A 22,020-nucleotide genomic window follows, 5' to 3' on the forward strand; every position below is an offset into this window, starting at 1 on the left:
CGTCTTTACACAATTAGACTCTCACTCTGTTATCGCATGTACACTTTCTCCTAATATACTGCATGAAGTTAATATAACTTAATAATAATTATCGTTGTAAAAATAGTACTAATGACAGTAATTACACGTAATTGCTGAATATCACAAATTTACTATCGTAGATCTGTCACACGAGCTCTTCAAACTACAATATTACAACATATTACAAAATATTATAACGTTTACACAACAGTAGCTACGAAGTAGAGAAATAGATTTGTAATTTCTTATATTTGACTTGCTTTCATATTTGCATTGTTTTATCTTCGTATTGTCAAATTTTTATTTTGTATATATACTATTTGATGCATTATATCTTATACTAAGATGGCGACCACAAGTAGACAATTTCGTTCTATCTCTAACATGAGATCCATGCGTTTGTTTTTAACATTGGTACACTAAATCATTGGATGGTGTTCGACACTTCGCGGATTACGAACGATCCAGTTATAAGTCAATTGGAATTAAGCTGGAGGTGATCGATTAATCGGAGTACACTTTACACGACGACCCATCGGACAGGTACACCAACGTCAATGGAATACGCAATCTTCGACTATTTATTACGAACACCAGCAATAATGTTCGATCGTAAACTTCCATCCAATAATTATGGAGAAGATTTGCTTCGAAGAAGTTGAACTTCCAGGAAGATTTACGAAATGTTCTTCGCTATCGTCGTTCCTTTCTCTCCTTCTTCAACTTTAATATTTTTAATTCTGTACACTATTATCTCCTCGTTTCAATCATGGACTTGCTCAATTATTAATTTGATCGAAAAAAGTTTCCTTCTAAAATAAACGACACGTCTAAAATATATAAGCATCGTAAACAAATAGTAAGAAATAAGTGAAAAACATATCCAGCGTGAATCATTTAAATGGGGACTATTAAATATCTGTATTGCTTACAAATATATGATAAAAATATCAGGAAGAAATTTATCTGTTCCAAAGGACAGTTAATTATTAGTGTTTTCAGTTATGGTCCAGCCTATACTCATACATGCCTAATGTTTGATAACGTATTACACTTTCATGAAAGCTATTATGTATTAATGTTTCTTAATACAAAGTCAGATAAATAACATTATTACAGTTACCAATCGTCCACGCAGAAATTTCATTACGCTCCGCACACATCTAAATATTTGTATATGGTATTTGCAGAAAGGTGAACGTACACAGGGGAAAGCCAGCTGCAGACGCTGCATCGTACAATTGTATTTTCATTACCTTTTCTATGTTTCTTTCTCTTCATGTTCTTGACGTTATTCCGGGTAAATAACATTTACCATTGCGAACATGCCGAGCTTCGAGACAAATTGATCTCGCTGCAGTCACGTACGGCCTCGTGTCGGAACAACATAAAAATGTAATTACTCCTGTCATCGGAAACGAGCGCAAGAAGAAGGAGGAGGAGGAGGAGGAGGAGGAGGAGGAGGAGGAGGAGGAGGAGGAGGAGGAGGAGGAGGAGGAGGAGGAGGAGGAGGAGGAGGAGGAGGAGGAGGAGGAGGAGGAGGAGGAGGAGGAGGAGGAGGAGGAGGAGGAGGAGGAGGAGGAGGAGGAGGAGGAGGAGGAGGAGGAGGAGGAGGAGGAGGAGGAGGAGGAGGAGGAGGAGGAGGAGGAGGAGGAGGAGGAGGAGGAGGAGGAGGAGGAGGAGGAGGAGGAGGAGGAGGAGGAGGAGGAGGAGGAGGAGGAGGAGGAGGAGGAGGAGGAGGAGGAGGAGGAGGAGGAGGAGGAGGAGGAGGAGGAGGAGGAGGAGGAGGAGGAGGAGGAGGAGGAGGAGGAGGAGGAGGAGGAGGAGGAGGAGGAGGAGGAGGAGGAGGAGGAGGAGGAGGAGGAGGAGGAGGAGGAGGAGGAGGAGGAGGAGGAGGAGGAGGAGGAGGAGGAGGAGGAGGAGGAGGAGGAGGAGGAGGAGGAGGAGGAGGAGGAGGAGGAGGAGGAGGAGGAGGAGGAGGAGGAGGAGGAGGAGGAGGAGGAGGAGGAAAATTTTCGCGAAATAAATCTTGTCCTTTTACGGTGTTGTCATTGCGTTTTTTTATTCGTCTTATACTCCTTAGATAACAATTAAATTCACGGTAAAATTTTTCTCGATTGAGATGAAAAATATACAGTTTATATTTCAGTTTGCTTATTTTCGTAGTGCATCGACTATATACGTTTGAAAAGTTTCTCTCTGATTAAAGAAGTGTCGGTGGATATAGATGAATTATTATATTATAAAATTGATTGGAAAAGTATCCTACATGTATATATTATATTTTATGAACAACAAATGGTATAATTAATTTTTGGGATCCCACTTCCCGCCAGGTAGACAAAAAGTTGAGGGCCATGGTGGTTACGATCGATGCGACTTTCGTGTAAATATTCAGTAACCTCCTCCTCGCTTTATCATCATTTCACGAAAGGAAAGGTTTAAACGAGAAGGACGCGCGTCGTAGGAAAGACGCGAAATTCCCAAAGAATGACCATTATTTTCCTTCAAGGAGATTCCCGAAAGAGAACATCCATTCCGGATGTTCGTTGGATAAAACATGAAAGACTCAGATTGTTGACGAAAATTGATGAAAGATCAACCAGAGACTGCTACTCTCGTCTCGACGGGATAGAAAAGATTTCGACACGATATTCATCGAATCTACCGATATCGGTGTCTCGGAGACGCGTGAAGGGAATAAAGTATCAGTGAACGTAGTCGTCGGTAAAACGTCCTTAACATTAACCGTGGAAAAAAAAAACTCGTTTTTCTCGCCCGTTAACTATATATTCTTTAAATTGGTACCGCTTAAGATCGATCGAGTTTCTTTCGAAGTAACTGAGTTCCCTATGGTACCGACAGGATTTCGTAGAAATTTTATCTCCGTTCACGTATACAAAAGACTATCGACACTATCCTCGTAGAAGCTAACAAGATCAGCGGCAGGAGGACACGCGGTGAGAATAAATTTCGACAAAGACGTTCCGTCATCCAGTGTCATCGGGGTCCTAAACGCGTTTACGATAAGACTGACACGAGGAGGATTCCTGCTAGAACGACCAAGACGCAACCTTACTTCGTTTGTTCCGTTCCTGTTCGATCGATCGTAATTTCCGTCAGTGACTCACGAAAGAAGGGGGACTGGGAACGGTATATATACATGCAACGTAGAAGAGACACAGGGTGTCTACCAGGGGCTGACTAATCGTGAAGCTAAACTACCGGCGACCCCCTCTGATTACGACTCGCTTTCTTAGAATCGGTCGCAGTCCTCGTAATCGGTTTTATTCGCCATTTATATAAGAATGCTAAATCGATGAACACTAGAGAAAACTACGAACGGTTAACGTTCGAGTATTTTGCTACGTAGAGCAAATTGCTTTGCGCCACTTTGTTGAAGAGGAATTCGGAGGACAGTCTGCAATGAAATTGCAAGCTTTACGATCCTTCGTAATATGTTTGTATATTGTGCAAGCATATTTCATCGTCTAAACCAGTGATCCTCAACTTCATAAGTCGACGACAACCAAACGTATTTATTGTTCGAGTAGTTTATTCTTTTTTAATTTCCGAATTAACCTCTTTCTCGAGCTCCTAAACTATAATCTCTAAACTCTACAGTATAAGTGCTGTATTATTTTTAATGCAAATACATTGTAAAGTTACTACTTTAAGACCACTCTACTTTGTCGGGAAGTTTTTAATTATACGTTAACATCGTACATGCAAAATTTAAACATAATATCTATTCACAGACATTAAAATACAGCTGGCAGTAATATTGTATTTCATAAATATGTAACCAAATGGTTAAATTGGAAAGAAAAGGGTCAATAATATCGTAATTGTTTTGCAGTTGAATATTTTGAAATTTTCGTACCATCTTTGTGAAAATAATATTTAATTTCTATTATTATGTCACCACGTTAGAACGAACGGTGAACAGTAACATACCCTCGCATGTCAAGTTAAAACACGTATCGCGCGTCACTGAAACCAGTTTTCAATTTACAACTTTCGTTATTAGTGTCCATCATCGTTACGAGAAAGAAGCATTCGTTCCTGATGTTGCTGCCATTCGCATACGTAAAACGGGGCACAGTGTTTCAGCCGCAAAAAGATTTTCCTAAACGATGACTAGATACCAGGAAATCAATGCAGAATAACATTACACACGTGCACATGCCTGGCGCGTATCCAGATGCGTTTACCGATGAGACATTTTTCTACATAAAAGAACAGCTGGATACAAGTGTACAATAAACATGGAAAAACTATCAGCGGCTATATTTCATTTTGCACGCCATAGTATTGCATCAGGTTGAAGATAGTTTCGATACTCCCCGAATCGATTATCCATGGGTATTCCCTCTTCCCAACGTGTACACGACATTACTTTATATATTAAAAGCATTTTAGCTTCCATATTGTTATTACAAGTGTACGGTTGTAAAATTTCGTTGAAAAATTTTCGGGCAACGTTAGCTACTTCAAAGTTTTAAATCCGATATTTGCTTTCGTAAGACGAACGTTTGCTTTACCATGTTTCTTTAACACAAATTGCACAAATGCTTCTAATAAGCATCGTGGGAGCTTGTCGACCGTATAATTAAAATGAAGCGCAGAGAATAATTAAAGACTTCGAGCACGTGTGACTGACACTTAAGTAAACACGTTGATCGGCTTCTCCTCGTTCCATTTATCGTTAGTTCGTCGTACGATGGTATGTACTTACAAAACTTTTACAGCTGTTCTTGTCGCCGCTTTAATTTTTAGAAAGTAAGGTGACGACTCCGTCAACGTGTATTCGATAGAATAAATAAAAAAACTCTTCAACCTACGACGCAATTTGCAGCGGTAAAATCTTCTCCTCTATGTTTCTATTTCTAAGAATATATATTTTGTTTAATTCTTATTAGAAAATTGATCGAGCATATCGATCCATTAGTTAAAACTAACAAACATTAATATGTCAGTTTAACCGAATAGTTTTGAATATTACAAGCCACCCATCGATTTCATTTCAAAATCGAATAATTTCACAACTATCGTATGTAAGTTTTGTCGAACAAAAAATATTTTGAAATGTATTCGAATTTTGTTAGCATCCTTCAGTCGTTTGAATGAAACATAAAAGAATAATAAAAACACCACTCGTATTAGAGAATAAAAAAAAATACTTTTCAAGTGAAAACAACTAGACGATTCATCGCCAAAAGAGACATACTCGGCAAAATTCAATATCAAATACGAACATATGTATGTATAAAAAAGCTTTATTCCTATAACGATCAAAGGATATTTGAACTGTTAAAGGGTGCTCCAAACTATTGAGCGGCAGTATATATTAGATAAACGTGAAATAAGGGGCACTATTGCCAACCCGCATACTCGTGTATTTCTGTTGTGTAAAATAACGAACAATAGTTAAAACATGTGTACCCATGTATTAAGAGCGAATCGTATCAGAGTATATGCAGTGTTCAGTTAAAAATTTCAGGACATCGGAAATTCTTTGAAAAATTTGTAGAAATAAAACCAAATTGAGTTTACGATTCGAAATGATTAGATGATTGTCTCCTTAAGGGGGGGGGGGGGGGATACCACTCTGACCAGTCAAAAAAATTGAATTTCTTTTTTTCTTATTCTCTTGAAGTTTAAAGTGTATAGAATGTTACGTCAAAAAGATATTTCTAAATTCAAACATTTAGCGAAGTTGCAGCGATAAATAAACTTATTTTTTTACGAAATCTCCGGAACCACACATCCGATTTACTTCAAATTTTATAAAGATACTCTACATAGAGTATTCTACAATGTGGCCTTCGATTTTTTTATTACGTTAATTATTTAATTCTTTATAAACGTTTAAAATCGTTTCTTTATATAGCGACTAACTTCGTCATTCTGTACGATTTTTACTTTCGCAAAATTGTAAAACGAAGCTGAAAGTTATATTTTTATTCTTTGAAAGAGACTACATTTTTCATTTGGTAACTACTTAGAAAAAAAATTCGTAAAATTTGTGAAATGTAACATCGCGCGTCGAAATGCGTGCAACCTTATCTTCGTGTATACGTGCGAAACAGGGAACCCTAAAACTACAATCGTGCCATGAAACACATAAGATCGACAACTGGCTAATTTAGGCAATGTTTACGTACAAAGCAAAGCCGTCAGGAACGTGCTTATGCATCGTTCGTCCATTTCGCAATGTCGGAAAGATCACTGACCAAATCCCACGGGTGATGACCCAGGAAGAAGATAAATATAAAGATCAGTCGTCTAAGAGATTTCGAAGATGCGTGACCCTCGGCGCAGGAGCTTGTCCGTTCGGGTTCGTGCCCTTTGATCGGTCCCAGATTGCTTCTTGTGCCAGTGGGTATTCAAAGAAGAACCATGACCAGTCTCAATGTTGATTCTTTCGATCCGGTTTGTCGGGGTACGCAAGCGACGTCTGGCCTTCTATTTGCACGTTGCAGCTAGCAACCCCCAAAATGGCTGCGTACCTTTATTCATGCGCATAATTTCTTGCAGACAGGTTGCTGCAGGGGTTGCGCGGCATTTAATATAAATCGAAAGAAGGATTGCCGGCGTCTCCGCGTTCTTTACGATAAGACCGGTTTTGGCGCTGCTCCAGCCTCGGATCCATCTTATCTTTTTCCTAACGACGTTGACAAGATTCGTCCGGAGTATTAAGCCGCTTTCAACGATACAGCAAGGAACGAGAACGCGGAGGCGTCCAACATCTTACCGTGGATGGTCAATCTTGCACCGGTAATGAAATGGATTGACGATTTAACGGTTATCCGCCAAGTACATGTACATCGTGTAACACCGTTGCGATGATTGCTGGTAAATCAGACTCGTAAATGCGCAAAATCGTAGAGGCGAAACTTGTTACTAAGGAAATGTGTCATAGTGAAATTTTCAAAAATTTTTCTTTCCTAATTCTAAAAGAACGTAGACAGGGTTTAGACGGTGGTTCGAAACTGTTCAGACTCCTGGTACTTACCAAATTTTTAAAAATATGTTTAGTCAATATTGTAACCGAATTAAATTGCAATAGTAAAATTTTTAGAAAATTCTGTCGTGTTGTTCAGTTAAAAGAAGCAATATACGGCAACTATTAGTCCGTTTGAAAGAATGATACTTTATCTGATCACCTAACATGACTATCCAGATGTTTAAAGAAAATTGAAGTTGACACCTGATTTAATAATGGCACGAGGATTTATGTCTACCCATGCATGGGTGTTATAAAAGTTTACGTTGTCATCGATAGTAAATCTAGCCTTATCGGTAAATAAAATTTCAGCTACAAAGAACAGATTTTCAAAAGAATGCATTAAAGAAACATTACCTTTGCTGGATAATAAAACGATACGGGTACAGTTATTGGCCGTGAGAAATGTTTCGAGAAACAGAAGCACCGATACTAACGTCCATTGCAATTCTAACGCTAGTTCTGGGATTCTCATCCACCTTTCTTAAAACACAAGTTTCCACATTGGAAGTTGAAACTGGTCTAGATATTCCGCAACATCTGAAACTGGCCACGAAGGAATCGACATGACGGAAAGTTTGAAATATATTTCTGAGGTGGTGTTATGTGGCTTGGATATTTCCCTGTGTAAGCATTTCTATTAGCACGAATATCAATAAAATGCATGTTCACCATTTCCGTGTTAGAATAGCGATTTATCATTATGAGTTACATTGCAAACACCGTACCTAGTGAATCGATATTTTCGGCTGTTGTATGTTTACAGGAACTAGCCAACGAGTCAAGTAAATCAAGTAAATATTTACACATTGAAGCAACACGATAAGATAATACTGTTTTTCGACCGTCGGTAACAAATAGATGTGGATATATAACTCATATTATTGAAGTAGTGTGTCTCTATTTACTCAAAGAGAATTAAGATGCGGATCTGTGCTGATTGAGTATTTTTTATTCAGACACTTAGCAGGGGGCATTTTGTGATCCAAGTAAACTGCGAAAGAAAACTCTTCATGTAGGAAAATGCCAATAACGTGAACATCTATTTTTATTAATTAGGAGAGTAAACGCAGCACGTCTCGAATTCTAAAATGATCCTTGCATATTCTATATAGTTATGTAGATTAATTTAAAAATCGGTCCAATAGCTTTCAATTTGTGTAGAAATAATATTCCTAATCTTAATACGAATTTTTCAATAAATAATCTTTCGTTGTAAATGCAACGATTTATTACAAGTTAGGAAACGTAAGGAATAAATTTACAAAATTCTTGTCTTTTTATTTTACATTATAAACGTATATGTGAATTATAGATTGAAACAATGACAATACAAATGTTAGGATTAGACAGCGCGCAAATTGAAATTGACGCGAAAATATCATAAATCTAATTTAAACTTGGTGTGAAATAACTCCTGCGCTATGGAATTGAACTCGCAGCGACATCGAGCGGTTAACGCGAAAACTACAAAAAGTGCAAAAAATATTCGAATTGCATTCAGACAGTAAAGATTGGAAGTGGGAGTGGGTTACGCGTTGGAAAAGAATCATTATTATTATCCAGCGTTGTATCAAATCTGTGATATAAAGATTTTTACGTTTCATTAACGTAGACAATAAAATAGGAACTTCAAATCGATTTTTCTCGCACAATATTTTTCGAAACAATATGCACGATTCCAAGAAAGATATTCAATCGGTTTATACAAGTCGTTATATTTGTTTATTGTTACTATGGTATTAAAAATATTTTCGACGTGGAAAGAGCTTAAACGTTGCTTTTACTATTATGTTTTGATCTCTTTTTTCCAAGTTGCCTTCAAATAGAGATGTAATTTAGGACAAGGTTGTATTATGAGCAAATATAATGTGGACACTGTTAAATAATTTTTGTTTTGTCACAGACCTTACGAAGGCTAACTAAAACGTCCAATTAAATACGACTTGCAATTCCTATCAAGATCGATCATTCTTTCTGCTCACATAATAATCTGTTCGTTTATATATAATTTATATGTATAATTGTTAGTAAGAACATATATAAATTACTTATGATTATAAGTACATATATATATATATATATATATATATATATATATATATATATATATATATAATAATTATTATAGTTTATATTCACTTCATCTTTATTTTAAACGGAAAATAGCCATTACGAAAAATATATAATTACAAACATGCCAATCAGATATATTTTGAGTACCTCCCAAAACATATCCAACCACGCGTGATTATATTTTTGAGTTTTATTGCTTTTATTAGAAGGTTCCATTACTTTCCACAATTTTTAAAAATTTTATTATCATTAGCAGTATAATTTTTTGTTCTATATTTTCATTGCAGTTCTATCACTTAACCTAAATCTATTTACCATATCTAGCTGCGTTCTTTCTGTACATAACATTTTTATGCCTCAATGCATACCATTGAGAACGTTCGCACAACCACAAATTTATAAGAATACACTATATAGCGTATATCCTTTAAATTTGACCAGCAGTTTTCAGGTATTTTCGCTAATCTATCAAAAAAATATTTTCAATTGAAGATGACCTTGAATTCAGAAACATAACGTTAATATGAACAATTATTTTATCTTATTCAAATTATATATTCAAAATAAGACTACGGCTAACAAGTATGCTCGAAAGCTACATACTTTCTAATGGAAATACTCCGAAATGCAGAAAATAAGTTGAACAAAAAGCAATGCCGTGGTTGCTGCAAAACTTCAAAAAAACGTCCATTTTTTTAATGGAAAAAGAAATGAAATTTCCCATTGTTTGCATTATCTCTCGCAAGAAGTATCTGGTTCTGACGTTTTGATTGAGACATATCTCTGTAAGTATGTATTTTTGTTTTGAACATATTACATAGTTTACATTCTATTTTGTATCGTTACTTCGCGTTATTATCTGATAAAGAGATTCTATACGATTTATTAATGTTACGAGAAAAGTTAAAAATGTCCATTCGTTATGAAGTATCGAGCTATTAAACCGAATCTGTCTTCATAGAAGAACATAGATATGTCAACAAAAGATGTTTCTACAAAGATCTATTGACGTTAAGCAGGATACATCGCAAACGTTCTAGTTCTACTTCTTTTTAACATTTATTGAGAGCAAATTCTCGAAATTACCTAATAATTGTGTTCAAAGGTCGAGGTATTTCTTTAAAATTTGTAATCGCTCCAGTCTAGCCAAATCGATGTCCGATCTTTTATAAAAGTGAATCATAGATGTTCCTCTTGTTTGCACATACTCGCGTAAATGTGTGTGTATGCATTTTCTACAGAGATTTACTATATACGACCTTTTAAACCCTTTGATAGGTCACCGGAAAAGGACAAGTGGAGCTACTGACGAGAATACGCCTACACGCGCGTAATTTTCAGATGACCAAATAAAAGGAAAACGTTTCTATATGTTGAACTGAGAAAACGTATAAGTCGTAAATTATGAAACGAAAACTTGAAATGAGATTTGCTAATAACTTCTCGATTCATGGAAAATTCGCTAAAATAGAAACATTATTGAAGTTTGGTTTTAGTAGCTGCAATTTTTGCTGCACTCTGCATCATAAGCATTTACATATTTGTTTTATATTTATGGATCTTTACTTTTATATTTATAGTTACATAATAAGTAGGTTAAATAACATAAAAAATATCTTCTGATAAACGTGATTTATCGATATCGTAATTTTCTAAAAGTTATCAATTATTTAATTTTTCATCTACGTTGTTAGTCATAATAAATATAATATTCTTAAAATGCATCAGCACTACTTTCACTTTTATAAACGAAAAATACAGCACATACGCTGCAAACTTTTTCAAGAAATGGAGCGTAACGTAACGTACGGTAAAAACAGTGGTAAACAATTCATTCAACGTACAATTCATAGTTTTGAATGAAATGTAATAAACGTTCGTTGAAAACAAAAAGTGGTTATTGTTAAAAAATGTATCGAATATTTACATTTTGCAAAAAAATTTCTTCTTTGAGCACCAAAACCGCTCGTTTTCGATATTTCACGAAATGATGTAACCAGAGTCCATTTACTTCATTTTCCGTAAAAACATGTTTGTATTATTTAGAAAAAGGTTTCGTACGCACGTGCAATCACGTCTACATGCATCAAGGTAAGCCAGAATGCTGGTCACAGATGCGGGAGCAGACTATTCCATCTGACCTATTATTTAGATCTATTAAACCTTTGCCAGGCTAAACGCCAGAAAGGTTGCATAATTAGGAAATGGCTAGCGTCCAGAACTCTAGATACACTTCTAATAACCACTTACACCTTCTTTCACATTGTGTTTCTTTTCTTGTAACTTCTGTATCGTAATCTTTCTCTCGGATAAATGCATTTTATATAGGTGCGTTAAATTTCAAACGGTCCAATTTCTCTTTGAAATACTGCTGTCCGAATAAATTATCATTGAACGATAATTTTTCAAAACGAATGAGATTTAAAAAGAAATAAATTTTTAAAGAACTGCTTAACTTTTCAGCTTGTAATTCTATCTATTTCTGTCACATCTGCAGACAAACTTTTCACGAAGGAGGTTTAGGATGAACAACAGTGGTGTTTTCTCTTGCTTATAGCGTCTCTTGGATTTCGACCAAATTCGCGTCGAAAAATGGATTAAATTCTCACACAGGTTCTCAATAGGGAATTCATTGATTTATAGAAGTCTAGTATTAGAAATTACTGAAGTATATCATACGGTGTAGTGTTTGGCTTACAGTTACGTTGTCGCATAACGGCGTACATGTATTTATTGGCGCCGCTTTGTTCAAATCAAGTTTTCGTTTGATCTTTGGCCAGACATGCGTCTCGATGTCGTGAAACGTCGCATAGCATCGATTACATAATTCTAAAATTAACATCCTCCCGATATTACAATGTACGCGCATGCGAGACGAATGTAGACGCGCAGATAAAATTTTTAATCAAATTACCAGGTCAAAGTGCAACTGGACAGAAGCATTTTAGTTATGTAGCGATATTAAATACATTTTTAGTAATACTGAAATGTAACTCGCGCAAATTAAATGTACTTATCACGTATAGTGTTACACGCTCGTAGATCGCACACTTCGAGCTTAATTAATTTTATGGAAGTTTATCGTCAATATAGAACCGAAATTATTAAATTACAGTGAGCAGGTGATGCTTTACAAACGTTCTAGCGTTTCGCTTACCTATTTCCCCCTAGACCGAAGTAACTTTCATTGATTTAATCAAAAACGGAGTAACTCCGAGTCGAACAACGTATTATATAATAGATTTAATTGAAATGTAAATGTGTGTTGTAAACTTCTTTCAATCGGACAATTTGTAAATGTGCAGTTGAATGAAATCATAGAAAGGGGAATGTGTTTGGCACTACCGTAAACAAAATCTTTAAATATAATTGATTCAAGTAACAAAAGTAAGTACATACGTGGCTTCATGAAATTTTGAATAAGAAAGTAAAATAAATACGACGTCAACTGTATTGTCGACTATTACTTGAACATTATTTTCTCCAAATATAAATAAGGAAAATATTTTTCTATTCTTTTACAATTAGAGTGCACATTTTTTCATATACACCACATTGTCTATGTACGATACATATGTTGTATACTGAGTGAATCAGAGATAACCAAATGATATTGAAATAATTTGCTTCGACGAATAAGTCGCATTAAATAATTTAGACCAGCAGCTAGTAATTAAGTATCTAAATAGTAATTCAGAATATTACCGTTTTAGATGCATATAAATTAAACAAAAATAATGCATGTTTCTCGTTACAAGATCATTGGTTTCGTTGACATATTGACTATACACAATGCTAAATACAGTATGCAGTGGTATTTGAAAAATTGAAAGAGTTACCTCGATACCTCGGCCAATAAAAGTTATGGAAAAAATGAAATGCTTCTGTTTAATAAACATTGTGAAATACAACATATTTCATATAAAATAAGTTTCCCTAAAATCAAGTTCTATTACTTCATAATAGAAGTTCTAAAAAGAAGAATAATTTCATTAATAGGGGGGGGGGGGGATATTTAGGAGAGGAAAAAATAAAACATGACGTAAAAAATGTATATTTAACGAAAATAGATATCGTTAAAGTTGACGCAATAAGTTTTTGAAATTGCCAACATTTTCTTGTTTTCAAAGGTCGTCGTCGAAAATATGAAACGATGACGCATTCGTTTCAAAACAGTTTTCCTTTAGAGCTGACACAGCGTTCCATAATTTCACACGATTTCACAAATGTGATTGTGTCCACTGCTTTACTATGCTTCGCAAAACTCTATTGCAATAGAATCGCGCACTACGAACCTTAGCTTCTCATTTTCATACTTCGATCTTTATTTTCAATAAATTAAGGTAAACGTCAGTCTATAGGATTGTATATTCGATAAAACATCTCTTCTTCGTAGTTCTACAATTCGAACATTTGTGTACTTGTATTATTTCAGAGGTTCTGCCGTAGATGCGTTCCATAGTTATTTATAGAACAAGTAATTTTCGCGGCTACAATACGGTTGCTACAATATCAATACGTAAGAAGAACGTTCCTCATGTCTCGAATTTTTCTCATCACGGCAAAGAAACTAGTGGCGAACGGGCCTCTATATTTCAGCATCGTCCAAAATATATCGATGACATAACACCGGGTGAACGAGCGGGGATTACGATTCTACATATTCCCTTTCATTCGGTGGCTCTCTCACTCCCCCCGTGTCTCGCGGACGCGCGCGCGAACGCGTATGTGTCCTCTCTGTTCGCATGAACACAACTTTAGCTGCGTTTACACGTGGCATGAAACGAGCCGCGCTTCGATAAGGGCATTCGCATTGCTACGATCAAAATGTAACACGGTACATTCCAGGCTGTTGTGTATATAAATAGTGAACAATATTTGGAGATAAACAACGTTATACATATTCCGATCAAAACCGAACGAGAACAATACGTATCATTCGAAACGGTAAACGGACCGTGCGGCTGTTTCGCTGCTTTTTCCAATAACTCACTTTTGCCATCGATCGAAGTATAATTTAAGTATGATTTAATTCCATTGGGCGATTTGACGCATGTGTCGGGTATCATTTCGAAGGGAGTAGACTCGCGTTCGATCGTTCTCGTTCGAATCACGATTACGCGTAAAGACGAGTTCACACTGTTAGATTCATCAATGACTGTTTTTAAGGTGAGATATAATAGGTTGCTCAATAAGTTTTGTCGTTCGATGAGAAATGAAGCTATTAGATTCGTCGTTTTATTTTTCCAAAGATGGAAAATGTGTAAAGTTTCGTGTAGATCCGTCGACTCGTTCGTATATTTACAGTTGTTCAAAGTTCAAGTGTCATAGTATTTTTTTACAATGGAGAAAACGACAAAACTTATCGAACAACCTAGTATATTCACATTGACCATGAACGTTTCGTCCGGTTATTCCTTTGAGGAATTTTTTTCGTGCGAACCCACCTTTAAGAGGTACGCCAATGCTTGTAATTATTCGAACGACTCTGCGCGCAAGAAGAACCGAAGATTGCATTCTTAGCACGGAAAGTGTATTATTGTATTTCATCGTATCATTGTTTTTTTTTTTATCTATTGCATTTTATCGTTTAAAATCGTAAAGAATGCACTCTAAATTATGCGCAGTAATACACCCGATGAAAATATCTCGTGTAAAAGAGTAGCCGAAAGAAAAAGAAATTTCCTTTCATTAAACGTCCGATGGAATCTAATCTCGCTATTTAAAACAACCAGACGTGGTAATGTATTAAAATCTTAATAGATAATTAAAATCTATTAATAGATACGTCAAACCGATGAAATGGAATTCATATTTAAACGACGAACGTTAATATCCATAATATTCTTTTTTGTTCTGTGTGAGCTCAAATGTCAAATAGGACGGAAATCGAAGTTAAACGGCAATCGGTAATAGGTTGCTCGATAAGTTTCGTCGTTCGATAAGAAATAAAGTTATCAGATTCGACGTTTTATTCTTCTAAAGATGGTACTACCGTTCGATGAACATGTGTGAAGTTTCACGTAGATCGTTCACGATAGACTCATTCGTACATTTACAGTTTTTCGAAGTTCAAGTGTCATAGTATTTTTCCTTTTTTATCAAAGTGTGTCTCTATGGGCAAGCAACAATCACTTTCGAAATTCCGAAGCTCTCCTGAGCGATGACGTTCGCGCACAGTCGTTTCGACAATCGTGCATCGCTCGGAGCGATTATTCGTGTATTCGTCGTTCGGCAAGCACAGTACCACTCGTATAATCGCTAGGTTATGCACGTTAAGAAGGATGTGCGAGTTAACTTAGCTCGTTGCATTAACGGAGATGAACTCATTCCGCTTATTTCTCTTCGTCGTTATTTCTCTCTTTGTCCCTCTCGTGCACTCTTTGTTGATTCGTCCTTCGTCTCATTCTGTTTCTCCTCCTATAACGAGTGTTCACGAACGCATGGATACAGACGTGTAAACTTACGCATACGCAAGAAGAAAATTCTCTTTTACTTCCTCGTTTACTTCTAAACCGTCTCTGTTTCTTCGGGAGCATTCTTTGCTTCCTCGTTTTACCGCCCACGGATCCGTTTCTCTTGCTCTATCTATGACGTATTTAACGAACCTTGAAAATCACGTCTCGCTAGATGTTTACCAAAGTCTTCAGCCGGCATACTCAATATCCCACGGCACGGACCACCCTCGCGGAGAAACGAAGATGGAAGAAAGAATAACGAAACTGAGTCATCGATGGATCGCACGAATCGGCGTCGAAACGAGCAGAGACGAGTTCACGACGAAATGAAACGAGACAGGACAAGACCAGGCAATTTGGTACTTTTGCCAGCTTACCTTTCACCGCTTTAATTATCGAACACGCGAGGACACGCGCTACGAACATTTAAGCCGATATGCTTCTCCATTCGGAGCAGGGATATCCGACGTAAACGATCTCGCGGGTCATTTTCTGCGGCGAAAAATGATCAAGGACATCGCGTAAACCGAACATAAATGAAAAACCTGGTCACGGTGATGAGTTCATTCGCCAGGATTTTTTATCGCGCTTCCTGATTCGTGTCCGAAACAACCGAGTAGATCGAACACAGTAGATTTTGCCAACTAATCGTTACTTGGGACCTCACATACACCAAACGAAGCAAATTAAGAACGGATCTTTACGATCTGGGCCAAAGTTACGATACAATGGTAAACCATGGAAAACCTCTTACACCGTTAGCCGCAAACGTTGAGCAGAACAGACACCTGCGGGTTCTCTTGCCAAGAATAAAAGTCAAGAGTAAATCCCTACTCGAAATCTTTTTGTTTTAGACAATCGGATTCTGGTAAAAATTGTTACGTTGTATCGTCTTCTCTGGTTTCTATCTGCGATTTGGAAAATTATCGAAATATGTTCAAATTTGCCGCGAAAATGTTATTTATAGGATTTCGAATTTCCAGGTTATTTGATTTACAAATAGAAGAATTTCGAAGCTAACGTTTGGAAGATGTACATAATCTAACTGATCAATCGTGAAACACTACTGAAAAATTAGTATTTAAGAAATACGTTTTCACGAAAATATACGGAAGTCGTATAGTATCAGAGGAATTTAGAAAAAAAGAAAACGAAAGAACGAACACAAGTTGTATTTACACAAAGACGCGATCTAAGGCACTACACCTTACGGTTTCTGCCTTTATCTTTCTTTATTTCTGTTTTTAACGTAAATAAATACATACTAGATTCGTGTTTATTTAATTTGTCGTATCGTTGTATTATCGATATTTGATAAAAATATACTCCGATAAAAATATTAATTTATTATGTGTTTCCGGATATGAAAATGGTTAGTGTAGTACTACAAGCAAGGGGCATATGGACACAGTCGAGTGATTTTTACTCGATCGCAGGCTTTACAAAGGCCGACTACAACGTCTGACCCAATACGAGTCGCAATTCCTTCCAAGATCGATCTTTCTCTCTGCCTAAAATAGACAGGTCGCTCGCATCGAAACAACAAACAGCGGTGAAGATGATTCCGTCGCTCGAAAGTGAATATATTGTCGTTTGAAAGCGGGAATTACTATATTGGCAACAGTTTTGACAGCCACAAAATCCGGGACAATAAATATCCCAGCACGATACACAAAGCGTTTGAACAATTTTGCTCGTCTTGCTTCGTATTCGTCTATAAATCAAGTTTCGCCCGACAAGTATTTTTTTCTTCAGAGAGAATTTACGCGTCCTTAAAGACCGATCGCAGAAGAATTTTGCGTGTGATAACCTAATAGAAATTCCACGAAAGTCTATGTCACGTAGGCTTTTCAAGAACGAGCACGTGACAGAAGGAAAATGATCGATACAACGTCGACGTGAGAACGCATTTAATGCAGTTGCAAATTAATGTCACACGCCGGGCGTACAGTCGATTTTGGACGACGGCCACGATCCGGCTGACGTGAAAATCTTGCACATTGCTCGTTTCACCGTTTCTTTTCCATCTTTCTACGTTTCTGCGAACTTGGTTCAACCGTGTACTGCCCATCCATCGAACTGGTTAATATTTTCTTCAAACTGGACATCGCTATCGTTCGAACGTGAATTTCACGACAGCTTTATGTTCGACCCTTTGTCCGGTACGATGCAACGGGTTGCGGACGAACGAACCAACAAAGATTGCTTACTTGAAAATGCATTAGAAGCATTAATTCTCAAACAGGGAAGCGGAACTGGAATTACTCTCTACGGCTAAACAAGCTTGCGCCAATTTGGTTGTCCCTTCTTTATTCGTGAAAAAACATTGCACGAGAACGTCGAAATCCGTTGTATTCGAGCTTATTGTGCAAAAAAAAATTCCTTTCGTTACGAAAAATCGATACGTCGCATCAAAACATAATTATACGATCGCTGTACGTTTAAAAAATATAAGGAAAAACAAAGTAACCATTCGAGGAAGCTTCCGCTTGGTAGTTTTTCCCTTTGAAAATCTATAAGATAACCTCTCATTTAATCGATGTAAAAATAATATTGCAATATCCATAACGTTCCAACTCTTCCTTGATTTTCAAAAATTTATCGATACACAATTATACTATCCGTATATAGTATCGGTAAATAAATTGTGAATGTCGTTTTTGTACGAATTTAAACCGAGACAGTTTACAATCATTTTGGTCTTTGAAGAGGTCTTTGTTAGCGAAAAGACTGTTCGATGGATCCTCGAGGGAGATTCGAATTCGTTTTAAACGTCAGTTCAGAGTCACGATAAACTTAAAAATTGTCATTGTGAAAGTTTCTCGATACCTGACGGTAACAAGGAAGGTGACAAATTTGGATAATCTATCGTACCAATTGACAAATGACCAACGTCTAAGATCTTCTTCGGTGGTGTAGTCGTCGCTTGAGATTCGAAACATTGTTCGTTCGAAGATCTATTTTCGGAGGAGATCGTAAAAACGGGACGAAAAATGTTTACTGCACAACGATCGAAAGCGATCTGGACAATGGTTGTTATCGAAACTCCTAAACGTACATCGAAGCCAGTTTCGCGATCGAATAAAATTCTGGTGACCGTACGGTGATCTATGAAACGTGTAATTCATCACGAGTCGAGTATCAAAATTGTCGTACAATGAACGAATTGTACAATTTTTCGAAAATACAGTGTTTCCATTCCGATCCACGAAAATGGCAATTTCGCGCCACACAACCTCGGTAACTTATACATTTATGCCGATTCCTTTTCTAGTCACGCTACAGATCGCGTTCGAGAAAAATTAAGGAAATTCACCGGCCACTTGGAATCAGACACAAAGTGGTGTAATCGCGAAAGTCTGCCGATGATCGTTCGCCGCCACTTTTATCCCCTCTGCGATGGCGACGATGGAGACGGCACGACTTAGGTGCGCTGCCACTCGTCGAAAGACGACGGAAAAGTAATTTTCTCTATTACCCCGATAATCGACCAAATTTCCCGCGATAATTTCGACCCGTTAACTGACGAACTCCTCGCTTTCTTGGCCCTTTTTCAGCTACCGTTCGAAGTTTAACGTAATGGTTAACTCGTGCAACGACGAGGTCAGATCTTAATCCCAGACACGAATGACTCACGAACCGAGTCCCCCAGTCACGAAACCAACGACTCACCCCGCTGTTCGCGAAACCATTAGGTATATTACCATCTCTGCTTCCTCGATACACACGTATTAAGTTCTCTAGTTACGCAGTTTCGAGCCCTTATGTAAACATTTGTATGTATACGTGTTAAAATTCTTCACATTGGCATATTTTCTCACAAAATAACGCAGACATTAACCTAGACCTAATTCTTAATGCGGCTCCTTTTATCGGTGTCGTATTCTTCTTAACTCTCTGTTTATTAATATTTTTCGAGATTGATCATTTGATTGTTGCTTTCTCGATACACGCGTATTAAGTTCTCAAGCCCTTATTTAAACATTTATATGTATAAAGGTTAAAATTCTTCGCTTTAGCATATTTTTTCACAAAGTAACGCAGACACTAACCTAGACCTAATTCTTAAGACGACTTCCTTTACTGGTGTCGTATTCTTCTTAAATTTTCGTTTCTTAATATCTTTCAATACAAACGTTTGATTTTTGGTACAGAAATACACCGAATATCAAATATATTTTTATTCCTCCCAAAATCGAGTTTAAGTTTCTACATTGACTCGTTTGGTAATTACGAATTGCTCCAAACTTATCACAAATGATCGAAAGACCGCTAAATATGTACGTATAAATTTTCAAAATTTGTGTCGAAAAATGTTTCTCCGAATAAAGATAAACGTGCTTCGCATTCGATACTTTGAACTTTCGCCTTCACGATCCGCGTATTTGCATCAACGGCAGTACCTTTCCTATTCTATAGAGATGAAGTGGCCGCTGGCGACTCAACACAGACGACTTCCGACACAGGCCTTCTCGCACCAACGGTTCTTTTTCAATTTTCTCTGGAGTTTGGAAATTGCACTTCCCGAAGAATCAAGGTCTCCGTGTTTCTCTCGGTGTCCCATCGTCGAGCGTTAACACTTTTCGTCTTCTGTATCGGCGAACGCCGAAGAAAAGAATAGTCTGGTCGCGCGCGCGCGCAAAAGAAAAAACAGAACAAACGAGCACACGTATAACGACATTTTGAATTGTATCCTTTTCCTCGAATTGATACATTAGCTGATTGGTTCCACCGACGCAACTTACGGTTGCAGTTTGATATCAATTTTTCCACGGAGAACACTAGACGACAGTGCACATTTAACGCGGTTCGCGCAGACGCGCGAAATACGAGAGAAGGTGGAATAACGGATAAAATTGCTTTCCGCTCTGTTTCAAAATACTATATGTGTGTATAAAATTCAATGCGCTAAATTTAACACACATCGTGAGTGACGTGGGTTAAACCGGGATCTTTCTTTCTCAGCGCGATGCATCGTATTTGCATAATTCGATTTGCGCGATATTCGACATACGGGGAAAGCTTTGGAACGAATTAACCGGGTAAGCGAACAGCTTATCGAGGTACACGTGGCCATGTGTGCGGATATTCCGATTTTGTTCGTATCTCTGTCTTTAGACGGGATTTTATCTCTTGCGCCTTGTGCGCTATCGATTTTTCCTTTTGCGCTTTCTCTCTCTCTCTCTCTCTCTCTCTCTCTCTCTCTCTCTAACTCTCTCTCTAACTCTTTATTTCGCTGGCGACATTCGGCCGCTCGTAAAGACGAGAATGCGGGCTCGCGACAGTCGCGAGCGAAATTCGTTTAGCCTGATTTAAAGCGTCGCCCGTTACTTAACCCTCTTACCCCTTACAGGCCAGGAGATTTGTTTCGCAGCCACTTCGCTAACTGTGCACCGTCGCGAAGAACTGAGACGCATAAGCAATAACGAGAACATGGATATTGTGCAGTCGATTTGGCTGGCACAGTACGTTTAAGAAAGACTTTTATGTTCGTACGGACAATATCGGTGAAATTTATTCACACCGGGAATTGTATCTCGCGACGATCGATACGCACGCGTGTACACGCGTGTTACCACCCCGCAGTCCTTTGTGTCGAAGGTTAGACGGCAAACGAAATTTCCTCGACAACTTGGGATATCGGTCACTAAATATTTCGTAATCGCCATACTCGTAATCGAAGAATCACTTCGCAAAGAACGAACGAATCGCCGATCCGCCACGAATCAGCATCGCCGCGATGGACTTCCCTCGATAGTGTGGATCGAAATCAACGGTTAACTTTTCGAATAATTATTTATTCGAAAGTGTGTGCGTTTATCGAGAAATTTTCGCGTATTTTTTTTCCAACCGAACCGAGCATTATAGCGAACAACGTGTCTTCGACGCGCGTCCATGCTTTAAAGTATAATATTAATTATACTTATACGAAGGGAAAAAAGAAAATTATTAATCGGTACGTATGTATCGAGCGCGCTGTAAACCGTATCGGTCTCGTATTTTTCAATTTAACTTTACAACTGTATTCGAAATAACGAAATAACCGTGGAACAAATTGTCATGTTATTTGAAACAACATTACGAAAATGAAATAACCGTGAAACGAACTGACACGTTACTTGAATTCGTATTTCAAATAACGTAATTTCAAAGAGTTCCCGGTTCTGTTGGCGCGTTATTAGGTTGTTGCATAATAAATGTCGTTTTTGGAGTGCAAACGTTGTACAAGCATAATTCAGCCCGAAGCGAAGATATTTATCCGAAATATAAACCATCTGAATCAACTACTGTCGACCAAGCTTATTTGTATTAATTGCGTAGAAATCCGAACTTCTGTAGGCAACGAATATCGTCGTGATAGCGCTTTTAACAGTACTATAATCTACAAAGCTTTTTCTCGGAGGAAGTTTTCCATGCATTTAAGAAAAGGTGATAATCTGTACGATTTCGAACTGT

Source organism: Ptiloglossa arizonensis, chromosome 13, assembly GCF_051014685.1.
Source record: "Ptiloglossa arizonensis isolate GNS036 chromosome 13, iyPtiAriz1_principal, whole genome shotgun sequence".
Lineage (NCBI taxonomy): Eukaryota > Metazoa > Arthropoda > Insecta > Hymenoptera > Colletidae > Ptiloglossa > Ptiloglossa arizonensis.